This window comes from Choristoneura fumiferana, chromosome 5 (genome assembly GCF_025370935.1).
Source record: "Choristoneura fumiferana chromosome 5, NRCan_CFum_1, whole genome shotgun sequence".
In the NCBI taxonomy this organism is placed as follows: domain Eukaryota; kingdom Metazoa; phylum Arthropoda; class Insecta; order Lepidoptera; family Tortricidae; genus Choristoneura; species Choristoneura fumiferana.
This window is the reverse complement of record NC_133476.1, coordinates 14,612,917-14,626,056: the sequence shown is the minus strand read 5'-3', so window position 1 is coordinate 14,626,056 and position 13,140 is coordinate 14,612,917. Positions and strand designations below refer to the sequence as shown.

The window sequence follows — 13,140 nt, the reverse complement described above, 5'->3', positions numbered from 1 at the left end:
ATGCATCGGCCACATAACAATAACTGACAAATAACCTAACCTAACCAACAAAAAGTTTGAAAACCCCCGACTTTGTCACTTTAAAGTTCAATATCTCAAAAACGACTAAACCGATTTTGATAAAACATGTCTAAGAACTCTCGCTAGAAAACCTGCTTTCAATTAAAAAAAACAGCATTCAAATCGGTCCACCCGTTTAAGAGCTACTGTGCCACAGACAGACAGACAGACATACACACAGACACACAGACATACAGACACACATAGCGGTCAAACTTATAACACCCTCTTTTTGCGTCGGGGGTTAAATAATGCCGTGGTCGCCTCTCGAGTGAGTAATAAAAAAAACGAAACAGCAACTCGACTTCTCAACTTACGTTCCCTCCATTGTACGAAACCGAGAAAAGGATTTCTCTTGCAATTTGGTGCATAAATCTACCTGAAACAAAAAGAAAATGTATTAGTGGTGTGTTGGTCTTAACACAAAAGGAAGTAAGTAAGTGAAGCAATTTGTGCTGACAAAAGTTTCACAAAATTGGAAATCGAAATTCAAACTGAGAAATATTGAGCCATTTTACGTGCACAAAACCTAACGCTGTAAGTTGCTTCATCTATCAACATGCTTGTACCGCGTCTTCGCCCCTCTGACATTTAGTGAAATTTTCTAAAAATGTCTTCTGAGTTCACATTGATGACAATGTGCACCAAATTGGAAGTCTCTAGCTTCAATGGTTTAAGCTATACGTCGTTTGTCAGTCGGTCGTTCTGTCAGTCAGTCATTATTTTATACGTGTACCTACCTAGTTTCTACAAGGACGATATACAACCCACTCTACATACAAAATTACCTATTACTGCATACATTTGAAGGCCAGTTTTTTTGCCGCTCAGTACCTATAATAATATTTAAGTACTTCAAAATTAGCTCAAATAGGATAATTCATAATTATCGTTAGTTATAAGTATACATTATTATTGTAAAGTTAGCCTAATGCTAATTTGGGCCTTCAAAGATCCTAGCTAAATAGCTCATCCTAAAATATAGTTTATTATAGAAGGTAAATTATTAGTGCTCAGTGACACCATGCCACTAACTGGCAATTAACCTCTAATTGAACCGCGCATATTTAAAATCAGGTCATCATAAAATCTCTTCAAACATTAACTCTGTCTCTGAGCAAACTGCATTAGAAATGAAATTCCGAAGTGAAATAGAAATGTCGCACAAAACAAGATATTTGCGTCGTCACATTAACTCTATTTAACGAGGCCTGGGTAGCTTTATTGACATTCACTAGAGGTAGGTCAGGCTCTCAAATGAGTGTCACACAACCGCGCCAGAAAAAAACAAAGATAAATTGAGTTAATTTACGACAAGCTACTAATGAGCTCCGCTTGAAATATTTAAATAAAACACTCAATCTAAATCTGCAAAGCAATTGTTTTGAGTATCTATACGAATCAAAATGATAATCCAACAGAATACAATAAACAGACAAGGCATTAATTACTTGGCAATGATCGCTCGCACGGCATAATGTCTCGGATAAGAGGAGACAGCTGAAATTGGGAGGCACTCGTTCGAACGAATCCAATAATAGTGAGCTTCGATCGTTCCAAGTATAACCGGCCCGTTAGCGGCATCACCTGGCGTTAATGGAGCCATTGTGTCACTTGTTTTTAAATTTAAACCACTCGCTTTTGACCTAGTCCGCCTGTGACAGTTCCAAAATTATCGTGTCCTTCTACTTCAACCGGCGATTCGCTAATGGAATTTATTTTGAGTTTTTTAACGGTGCGGAATATGGATAAATATTTGAAGCGGTTCAGTAACCGGATACTATTTTATTACTGACACGTCAAATCTCATCTTTTCGGAAATTATGCAGGTGGTAGGACCTTGTGCAAGGTCCGCCCGGATTGCTACCACCATCATGCTAGCATATCCTGCCGTGAAGCAGCAGTGCTTGCACTGTTGTGTTTCGGCGTGGAGAGTATTAGCCGGTGAAATTACTGGCACTTGAGGTATCCCATCTTAGGCCTCTAGGTTGGCAACGCATCTGCAATACCCCTGGTGTTGCAGATGTTCATGGGCGGTGGTGATCTCTTACCATCAGGAGACCCACTTGCTCGTTTATCATCCAGTCGAATATTTTTTTTTGTTACTTATTAAGAAAATATTAATAACGGCGATTTAAATTCTGACTTTTCTTTTCGTTGTTTGTATTTGCATTGTCATCCAAGCTACAAACGCACACTAAATCAGTAAAGGCAAGTCAATCCGACCACTTTCCTTTCGTCATATTTTCAACATTTCATTAGGTAGGTACATCAACTCGGGATATGTGACTTTGACGATCAGAAATTATTAAAAAAATAAAGTCACGTTTAAAGCGTTGGTTTAAGCCACGTAGTTAAAGCGGCAATTACACTGAGTCGTTCGCCGCATGCTGCATGCGGCGAACGACTCAGTGTAATTGCCGCATAGTGGGAAGAGACCTTAAACACACTCAGAAACGAAGCGGTAAAATGCAGATTAATTTTCCTACCGCTAACTTCATCTTAGAAAAAAGCAACGTTTTATTTTCTTCGTTAGGCCTTTTCATAAAGAGTGCTAAGAAAAATAAACATCACTTGTACTCGTATCTCAACACGAGCATCTCATCTAGCGCAACGACGAGCTAGCGTTTCTTAAGATGTTCGCGAGTATAAACAGCGGCCTCGTGTTTACGTTGGGTCTAGCTCATCGGTTGACGAACAAATGAGGGATTTAACTACGCGATTTAGCTAACATAAGGATTAGTTTTGCTGAAACTTCACTTGCTAAAATGACAAATTTCCAGTTGTCATGTGTAGTGTAGTAGGTACGTAATTTCCTGAAATTAATATACCTAAGATATTTGTAACTGATTTATGTTTTTAGAGGAGTTGCTTATTCTTATTCAAGTAAAGGTGATAGAGATTTGAACGAGATGGAACAATTGAATATGACAAAAATGTATCTACGAGTATGTATAAATTTAGATACTAAAATCATACACATTTTTATCTACTAAAATTCGTGTACCCTACTGGCATCCTTTAAATGGTGTTTATGATTTTCGCGAAATAAATGTTTCCGAAGAACAAGTTTGATGCATAAAAAAGGAGAAGTTACAATTTTTTTTATAAACTGACAACTTTATACAGCAAGTGAAGTTGTCAGAAAAACCATCTCATCTTCCAATGTTACCTACTAATTAAATGGGATATTTTAATTACTAGGTACATTTTTTTCACTATCATTGAGAAAATATTACAACAGCAAAATAGAAAATTCTGGATGGCAACCGGGTATTTTAGCGGCTGGAGAACCTGACTACGAAGCCAGATGTCCCATGTTCTATTCCCGGTTGGGACAGCTATATGTATGAAAAATACGCGAAAATTTGATATGTACTTAGTTCTTCACGTATGTATCGATTTAAACATCTAAACGATGATTAAATGTATTTATCTGTAGCCTAGTGCCCATAGTACATGATTTGCTTAACCAAGGGCCCAGGGGTGTTCAATTCTCCCATGACATTTACTGTTATTACATAAACCTTGTTTAACTGTGCGACAAAAATACATGTACATACATGTGTAGGTACTTGAGTGCAAGGTATTGTATTGCAACACGACGCGCAAAGTACGTCCTCAATCTTGTAAGCCTAGTAACAAAACAAACATCAGGACTGCAGATAGGCGCTGCGGCTGAAAGCCCGACTGATGCGGCTCGAGATCGACTCAGCCCGGAATGCTTCCTACGCCGCCCGACCGTCTGTTTCTCTGTCAATTACCACCTCATTACAATGCTCGCAAACCTCACCAAGGGGATTCAGGCGTCTACTAAGGCACCCTGTATTTTTGAAACGGTAATCAAATATTTACCTACACAACGTAATGCACTAACACAATGTTTAAATACATTTTTAACCACAAATTTCCGACTCTAAACGCAAAGTGTCACGTAGAGAGAATGCGTTGGTACCAAGGGAGGGAATATCTTAACTGCTACAAAACAAACAAGATAAGGTGCGAGTCTGGCACAGGGTTACGTCCGTATGTTGTTATCAGGGCGTTTTATTGATGCGAAATAGTGTTTAGCGTGTGTGAGCCATGAAACACAGTAAGCGAGTCAACGTTCCTAAACCACGATGATAATATGCGTTGTGGTCGTATCATATACATTGTGCTGACAGTGATCGATTGTTGAGAAGACCTCAGCTCGGGCGAACATCTCCATATTGAGGCTGAAGACAGAAAAATCTCTAGCCGAGGAAACGATGTATGTACTCTGGTGTGTCACGGAGTGACGGATAGGATTGTAAGTTATCTCAGCGCAATCTTGGTGTCATGGGAATAAGTGGTGGCTCCTACCTACATTAATAGACACGATTCCTTCAATGAACATTTTTAGATAAGCACAAGTTTTTTTTTACAAAAAAAGAACCTTCCACCCAGAAACATGTCGATTATAATCTTAACTAATATTTCAAATATTTAACATTCTGAATAATCTGTTGTTACTGTAATTTATTTAGCTAACAATGTATGTCCATAAATATTTTAAATTATGTTGAAAATAGCAAGCGATAAAGTGACTTCGAAACTTAAATTGGGTAGGTACGCTTGGCTTGTTACATTGTTTGTGAATTAATCGTAGTAAATCTTTTATAGCTCAGTACGTGTAAATTATTTTAACTTTCAACTACAAACTTTTAAGCGTTTACGATAGAATTACTGGCATTGTTTATATAGTTTTCTAAAGTAAAATTTCTCAAAGGAGGTTGATGTGTATAAAATTGGTATTTGATGTATTAAGTAATGACTTAATGAGGCATCAATCTTTATGTTTATTGCAAGTTGGTAACATAATTATTACTTCGAAACTGCTTCTCTCAACGCAATAAAATTATTATCTTCTAACATTAAGATAGTGGTACTTTATAAACTGTTATGGCCTAACGACGTATGCATTATTGATTTAGTTTCCAATAGCTATGTTGTTTCTTAAATTAATATTAAAAAGTACGCACCGAATAATCGCGAAACAATCTCGTGACAAGATAGAGGAACAGGATAGAAGTGATCCCGCTCTAATAATGTCAGTTGTTATTATTATGACTTCATTCGATTCCGAGAACTTCGACTGCAGTACTATGTAAACGTCCGACATTCGAGGCAGCCATAGCGCTTTGTACGTCTTGAAATGTCACGCTGCTATATCAGTCGTCAATTCATAAAATTTACTAATGTCACATTCTACGTGTCTGTCACATATACAAATAGCTCTCTAAAACATTATACGACATTATATACGTGTTTACCATTTTCTACAAGTCCGTTGCATCGAACCACACCGGCAAGCTCATCGATATTCCGCTCCGATTTTTATTTAGTCAACTCATGAAAACACGATGCAAAATTACGGAACTCTAATCTATGACTGATTGTTACGACAATTTATGGGCTAATATATTACAATAGCGGTATCTGGCAGTGAAATGCGCCGGTTCACGGAGGCACATTGTTGCTTCAGCCGGCAAGCACGGCAACCGGCGAATTATGCAATAAATCCTCGCATGCGGACAGCGGCTGAGCACTAAAACCGATCGACGAGATTGTCGACAAGATTTTTAATCGTGATTTACTTTACGGTGACCACATCCTTATCTCGCGGTAACGGCCGGATGAACTCTGTCGATATTCCCATGTTACACCGTATCGATTTCGGCAACAGTTATTGAAAACTATTTTTTCGGAACACATGCTAAATGCTAAATCATGTATTTGACGGCCCACATAATGACGTGGAGACACATTTAACACTCACGCCCGGTTAGCAACAGACATTTGGAAATATTAAAATTTGTGTAAAAACCGGGAATGCTTCTGTTTGATTTCTTACACGGTGTTTGTTTAGCTGGTAGGAGCTAAGCAATCGACGTGAAAGTCGTGCATCTCTGATCAAGGAGAAATTCACATCTGATACTTCTCCGAAGAGACTGTCAACCAGGAGCGAAGTGCTAACGGAAACAAATGAACTGTTGCTGAAGGCTATCTAGAACTGACGCGTCGTGAGCGACACCCGGCTTTAGCTGCGCGAGATACAGTTGCATTTCGAATAAAAGTACAAGACACGTGAACAGGTCTAGTTGCTTTCAACGCACTGCATTGCATTCTATTGCAGCCACAACGAAGCGGTCGGAAAGACATTTGACACGTCCCCGTGACAATAATATGTGTGTGTAAAGCGGAGTGAAATAAATACAAGCATCGTGCTCACGCGCTTTAGCACACCTCTGGTAATTCCGACATTCTAAAAACAGAATAAGCGTCGAACTCTCGGTGTCGCTTAACCCCTTTATGTTAATGATATGTAAAGACACGTCATATCATATTCCTGCTTCGCCCTCTCAATCTTTCAGCTGGTTTAAATATTACTAATCATTATTTAAGCAGCTACTTAAACTTAATTACTTAAAGATACGTGAAGCATGAAACGTTAAACAGTTTAACAAAATCATCAAATCTATTCGAATACCCTTTTCCTTCGTTTATTAATTACACGGGTGAGTTGTCTCACCTCGCTCCCTGGTTTGGTCCCCCCCCCCTCACCCCCTCGGCCCGCACTAAGGCAATAACTTGTTTATCGCGCGACTGCGGAAACTAGATTCCTAACTCCGATCGGAAAATATCCTCTGAATTTCCGTCGCACGTTTAACACGTTAATTTATACGCCGTAAACTGACAAAGTTTCCACGAGAAGAATAATTAAGGAAATCCGTTAAGGAAAGGTGTATAGATTTATTATCGCGAATTACTTTGCAAGTAAGTTGGACTTCAAATTGTTCTGTACTCCGCCCTACTTAAATACAAGGCGACTTGTAAGAAGTCTTCAAGTCAGCATTTTGATAATTGATTGATCCAGGCGCTACAATAAACTACAACCTTTCTCATCCACCACGACACGTGACAGACGGTAACATCGTGCGACACACATGTGTTTCCGTGCAGAAATTACACGCATTGCGTACATTTTAACTTTAAGGGCTGTTTGATAAAAACTTACATGCTGCATTCGATATCTTATATTAAGGTCATACTAACAACAATTACCAGATACACCAAATATTTGCAGTAGCTGCATTTAAACAAACAATAGTTACATATAGGAAAGACCAAACGTGCGCTCTACTGCTTTTAAAATTTGTTATTAAATTTTATTCCATCTGCAGAAATGAAATTTGCCCAGTTAAAAAGTAATATCTTCGTTGACTTTGATTTTTTACTGATAAAATGTCGTAAGTAATAATAATGTTCTTATCTCGTGCTCCAATTGATTGTGGGTGCAGCGCGAGGTCGGGCGCCACTGCATCGGAGGGAAGGGTGCGATTAGGGCTGACACCAATCGGAACTCGACTAGGCCCAATATTGTAGAATATAAACCAGAGGTTCTCAAAGTGGTACAGGTGGACCCCCAGGCGTCCACGGGAGACCAGACGGGGTCCACGTTGGCGAGAAAAACAATGGGGGTTTTAGGAAATATAGTAGTAATGTAGCCGCAGAGGGTCTACCAGAACAGTAGAAATTTTGAAGTGGTCTACGAGAAAAGAAAGTTTGGGTCTGATCTAAACTGTCGGATGTTGGAATGCGTCACCTGATGTCTGTCATCCGAAGCAGTAGAGTCAACCTATTACTGATTTCATTCATGTAAGGTTTGTGGATATGGTTTGTATTTTATTAATATTTGCCAACTATTTATGAAATTAGATACTAGCAATTTGTGCTATGTTTAATAAGTTACTTACGTCCATCAGGATGCTAACCAGACAATAGCTTCATTTCTTAACTAAGATACGAGTACGAAGACAATTGTCTAATGAATGCAGATTTCATTGAGTAAGTCTGGGTTCTCCTAACAGTGCGCCGCGGACGCATCCTGATAACCCGGAAACTTAGACAATCTGGTGGAAATCACGTAAGATTGGTTTTTTGGAATCTTTTTGTATTTTTTATTTCAATTCCAAATTTTTACTTTTACGGTCATCCCGTAAAACCTAAATTGAAAATACAAACTGAAATATAGATGCACAGAAAAACCAGAACAAAAAGCTAAAGCTATAGTGCTTAAGCTATAGTGCGTAAGCTGAAGTGGCTAAATAAGAAACAAACAAGCTGAGGTATGAGGTGCATAGGGGAAATTCGTGTCGGTACCGTTGACCATCAGTGGTGTAGCGGTATAGCACGCGGTACGGAATACCAAGGACCTGGGTTCGATTCCCAGTGATGGTCTTATTTTTCTGTGCATCTATATTTCAGTTTGTATTTTCAATTTAGGAAATCACGTAGTTAAGGTGTGCTGTTGCTAGCTACTGTACCTTATTTCAGGCTCCCTAGCTGCAAGGGTGCCGTAACAAAATTGTTACTAAGCTAATGAGAATCCCTGGAGTAGGTAATCAAGTTTTGAAGCGACCTCGTAAAATCGGAATAAATACTGATTTCACAACACCTAAATTTCTTCACTAGATGTAAAACGCACGCGCGCGTCACTTACGCGTACATTGTTGTGTTATATTTGCATTTAATATTCATCGACTGTTTACATACAAAGTAACACCGTGTAGTATAAATACTAACTTAGTGAGTAAACGTGCGAAACATTTACACAGGAAAATCTTCGGTAGTTATTTCACGGAGTACGATGAACATTAGACTAGAATTTGAGAAGTTGTCAACCCTATGGAGCAGGCGACAGAGGAGTGAGGAGTGCGGGGTTTCCGCGCCTCCACCGGAGATTGCGTCCCAGCCTCCCGCGCAAGCCGTCTAACTCAATCATCTGCGTGAAAATATCGAATAAAACTTGCTCCCGGCGACACTTTTAACTGAACGCGTGAATCGGAACGTGGACTTCTCGTCGCGATAGTTTCGTTTACGGAAACGGAATAAAAATCACATTTCTATTCCCGTCTTTACGCCGAACGATCGGACGCCTGGCAATTTCAGACCGCGTACCTACTCTAAATTAGTACACGCTTCTGTAGATTTTCAATGATACGCCGAACAATAACATTAAACCGGCGTAACAATAAATAGGACTCCTTTTGAGGACAATTATTTGGCATTCGAAGAGTAAATCACTGTTACGTTAAAATTATGTTATTTAAAATTAAGAAAAAAAATCTAATGTAGATATCAAGTTAAGGAGGATCGGATAACTTCCTTACGAACTCCAACGTAACGGTACCCTAGTAAGGAAAGTGCGTTTGGGCTGGTGCACCCTGGGCAACAACAATCAACTAAATTTATACAATACGCGTAAAACGAGGGAGATTAGTCTTACTTATAGCAACAAATCAATCTTTTATATTGAATTGTTTGTCTCTCCTCAACATTGGCGAAATCGTTGCAAAATCGTTAAATAAAAAAATTAAAAAAAAAGGTCGAGTTCCTGCTCCTGGCAGATACGTCTTAAATTCATAGGATTATGTGACTGCGTGTGACCGGCAGTGTTCTATTCCGACGCTCAGACAAAACATCCGCACCACACTCCTTTTTCTTGACAGCGACGTCAAAAACAAGAGTGCGTGAAACTGTACATCAATCAAGTGGGATGCTCTATTTTGGAACGGTCGTCGAATAGGTACTTTGAAATATTTCAACTACAGGAATAGTAGGTACTCAAGTGCATTGATCGTGGCATGTACCTTGATGGATATCCTCCTGCACTCGCCAGATGACTTGTTTCTATGCCAGTAACAAACCACGAAAAGTTACTGACAGACGTAATGTAATTAATGACGTTTTTCTTCGTTTGGCAACTGATTGAAAAGTCCTATTTTCGGCCAGTAGATACTTGAAACTGTGGTCACATGAATATCTATTTATAAATTAATATATTTGCGGTTCCGTTCCAATCGGTGCTAATATTCGCCACTAAAATACAAAGTGGCATCGGCACCACTGCTGTCAACGGCAAATTGTTTAACGATGGACAGGTTATTATTAGTTTTCTTCGAGATAACGAGGTGCGTATGAGAAACGTGTAACCCGCACACAAAACTCACTATCTTTTCTACGCAGTACCTAGGTACCTACTAGACAACATACCTACCTATCTGGCGTGAATAATATTGTTGTGAAAATTTATTGAACGCGAGTTACGATTCCACGACTGTTATTTTAAGTATGACATCATTATTATCATTCATGTAAACTAAGCAAGTACGTCACGGTGAGGCGAGTGGAAATAAAATATCAACAAAATTGCAGCATCTATTTGTTTAATGCTGATGGAAGAAACAGCTGAGAAAAATCTTAATCAATAAATTTATCAGAATGGAAACGCTTACAATGTAATTGTTGAAATCTCAGGACTGGTAACCACTTATTATATAAATGGACAAGATAAGTAGGAATGATCTGCAGACTTTGGTGCTTATCCTTTCTGCAAAGACGACCAACAATATCTGAGGTTTGGAATGCAGCCAAAAGTTGATTTTAATGACATTTCATACGCACATACGACCGTCCTTTCGGTATTTTTCAGTATAGACCGAGACAAAGACTTGCTTCTTCATAGTCGTAAATATGTAGTTATAAGTTTGCTAAGCTTTGTTTTATTTAAATTTTCGTCGGTAACAGACAAATTATTTATTTAGTCTCAGTTTCCGGGTTTCAGCTAAATAATTGCAACTCCGCAATAAACAAACTCAGTGGTAGATACCACTCTTTGTTTGAAGTCTGAAACGAACGACCAATACATGTCAAGAACAACGATTTGATTAAATAATCCCCATAAAAAAAATGTCTCTATTTTTCCAGTCATAAATATCGTAGTCCGTTCGGCGAACGGCTCAAATCGTCGGTTGAATATTTATAAATACGGTAGCGGACTCGGTAATGCGGCTCGACAGACAGTTGCTAAATTTCAATGTGCTCTATTTCGAATTTCTAGCTTCGGCTTTCACGGCGTTGGAGAATAATTCGACGGTGACTGTTCGCTGAGAACGGACACCCGTTCCGCCTCAAGATCCCGCTACGCTGACTCCGCTAACTTCCTGTTAATTGATAAAAACTGTCATGTTATAACTAGCTCCGGTTTCACGGGAGACCGATTCTTAAAAATCAAACCTAACAACCTAAACCCTATGGCTCTTAAGATCATCATGGTATTGGCGGCGTAACTTAAGCTGCAGACCGAAATGCCGCCGTAGGTATTAATAATCGCAGAGTATCAAAAATATCCTAAAGCTGACATATATTACGTACCGTACTATTCTGTACACTACCATTTATGCTCAATGTGGACTTCTCAGCCAAATTTTTGAGTTATATTCACATGAAGTGAAGACAGTTTATGTTATCGTATCCTATTTTCTGGAAATGCTTTTGCAAACTCTCCACATAGCCATTCATTTGACTGTATAGAGATGCTGTCGAATTAGTCATCACGAATTTAAAGTATGCTACTCGTATGTAGGAGTAAGATTTGATTTATAATAATTCGTGGATAGTGTAGTATTTAACTAGTAAACTCTACTAAATGCAAGTATAAAGAGTAGGAGACTATTAAAAATAAGAAGTGACGAAAAAGCAATTTCAAATGTAATGGTTAGACCAAATCAGTAATGTGATAAACTAACCAAAAGGGTGGCTGGAGGGTATCTACAAATAGGAAATGTTTCAACCACAACCTCGTAGTTTGCTAAGCAATATATTATTCTGCTAACAGATAGGAGAAATAAACATACGTTTGTAGGTATGTACTGGCTACGTGAAATACATACTAAACTATTTTGAGAAGCAGGTTTTAAATTTGAATCAAAATTTCCCAAAAAATAAAAAAGGCATTCATTGGGCAATAAAGGCAGTATCCTACATTTAATAGCTGTGTGTGTGTGTTCGTGAGAGCATGCTTGGGGACGTAATTGCGTTTCTAGGCGCTGTGACATCGTTCCGCGTCTTTATAGGGCAATTACTGCCGTTATCTGGCATTGATATTGCATCTAATTTATTCATGCTCGCATTTGATGAAATAAACACAAGGCAGCTGCACTAATCTCTCGTGCACTGGGCTGAAATACTTCCAAATTTTTGCAAGACGTACCTAACCGTTATTCCTCATGCAAGCCAAGAAACGTTTTAAAATGAACGACAAATGTAGCTCTGATTTTAATTAAATGCGATGTTTTTGAACACGTGATCCCAGAGTCGGAGCACGCGTGTGTCGTCTGCCCAAAGTTAAATTCTGAGGGAGTAGATTATGTTTGAATATTTTATAGGAAAGCGGTGGTAGATAGTGAGATATGCAAATTTCGAGGCCATGCCTTGTCGAAACCCAATTTTGACGTTTCAAATTTCGGTTACTTTCAAGCCTTCGTACCTACTGACTGAAACTGCTATTCTATACTGCGCTCACATCGTGACCTAAAGCAATTTGCAAATTGAATAACCAGATAATTCTAGTGCCTATTACGTACTCATTCTTTTGCAATGTGATAAAGCCTTGATTGTTATAAAAGTTGATTGCAGTCGACTGCTTTGACGATTTGAACTACTATTTGCATGCGACGATATTTATTATTATCATGTCGAGAATAAGGACTCTCCTGTACCTACCTGTTTAAGAAACTTTGTTTTCAACAATATCGACCGAACAAAATTTCATCTGTACAAGCATGTGAAGTCAGTTGAATCAACTTGTCAACTCATGTCCTATTCCACGCTATGTGTTTTCGTCTATTTCCAAATCATATGCAATTAAATTAGGTAGGTACAAGTTGTACATACTTTAGCGGAAACGAAAATATACATTTGTATTTACATTTTTGGTATATTTCTAGTTTAAATATATGTATACGACTTCTGGTTATTGAATTCTTGAACGCTCCAAAGATTTCCTGAAACAAAATGGTGCGTTTGTTGCACAGACTTAAAGAGAGGCTCATAAGCCAGTCGAGCTTGCCAAGTTCAGTTCTTGGTTTTCTTTTCTTGAAACTATTTACTCTGCAAAAATATGCCGACATTGTCTAGATGTTTATTTATTTTGATATCGACTCTTAATTTCAATATTTCTACAACCGTCAACCCTTTTCAACTGAGTTAATAGAA

General features: G+C 38.5%; 1 protein-coding gene and 1 long non-coding RNA gene across 2 annotated transcripts in view; both read right to left on the bottom strand.

Annotated features, from left to right (window-relative positions):
* Positions 1–13,140, bottom strand: part of Rbp6 (RNA-binding protein 6) — a 622,038-nt gene that overhangs the window by 560,504 nt on the left and 48,394 nt on the right.
* LOC141428253 (uncharacterized) overlaps positions 1–13,140 on the bottom strand; it is a 67,675-nt gene that overhangs the window by 38,416 nt on the left and 16,119 nt on the right. The window contains exon 2 of the long non-coding RNA XR_012451410.1: positions 378–439. This is a non-coding gene — a long non-coding RNA (uncharacterized lncRNA). The remainder of the gene's footprint in view (positions 1–377; positions 440–13,140) is intronic.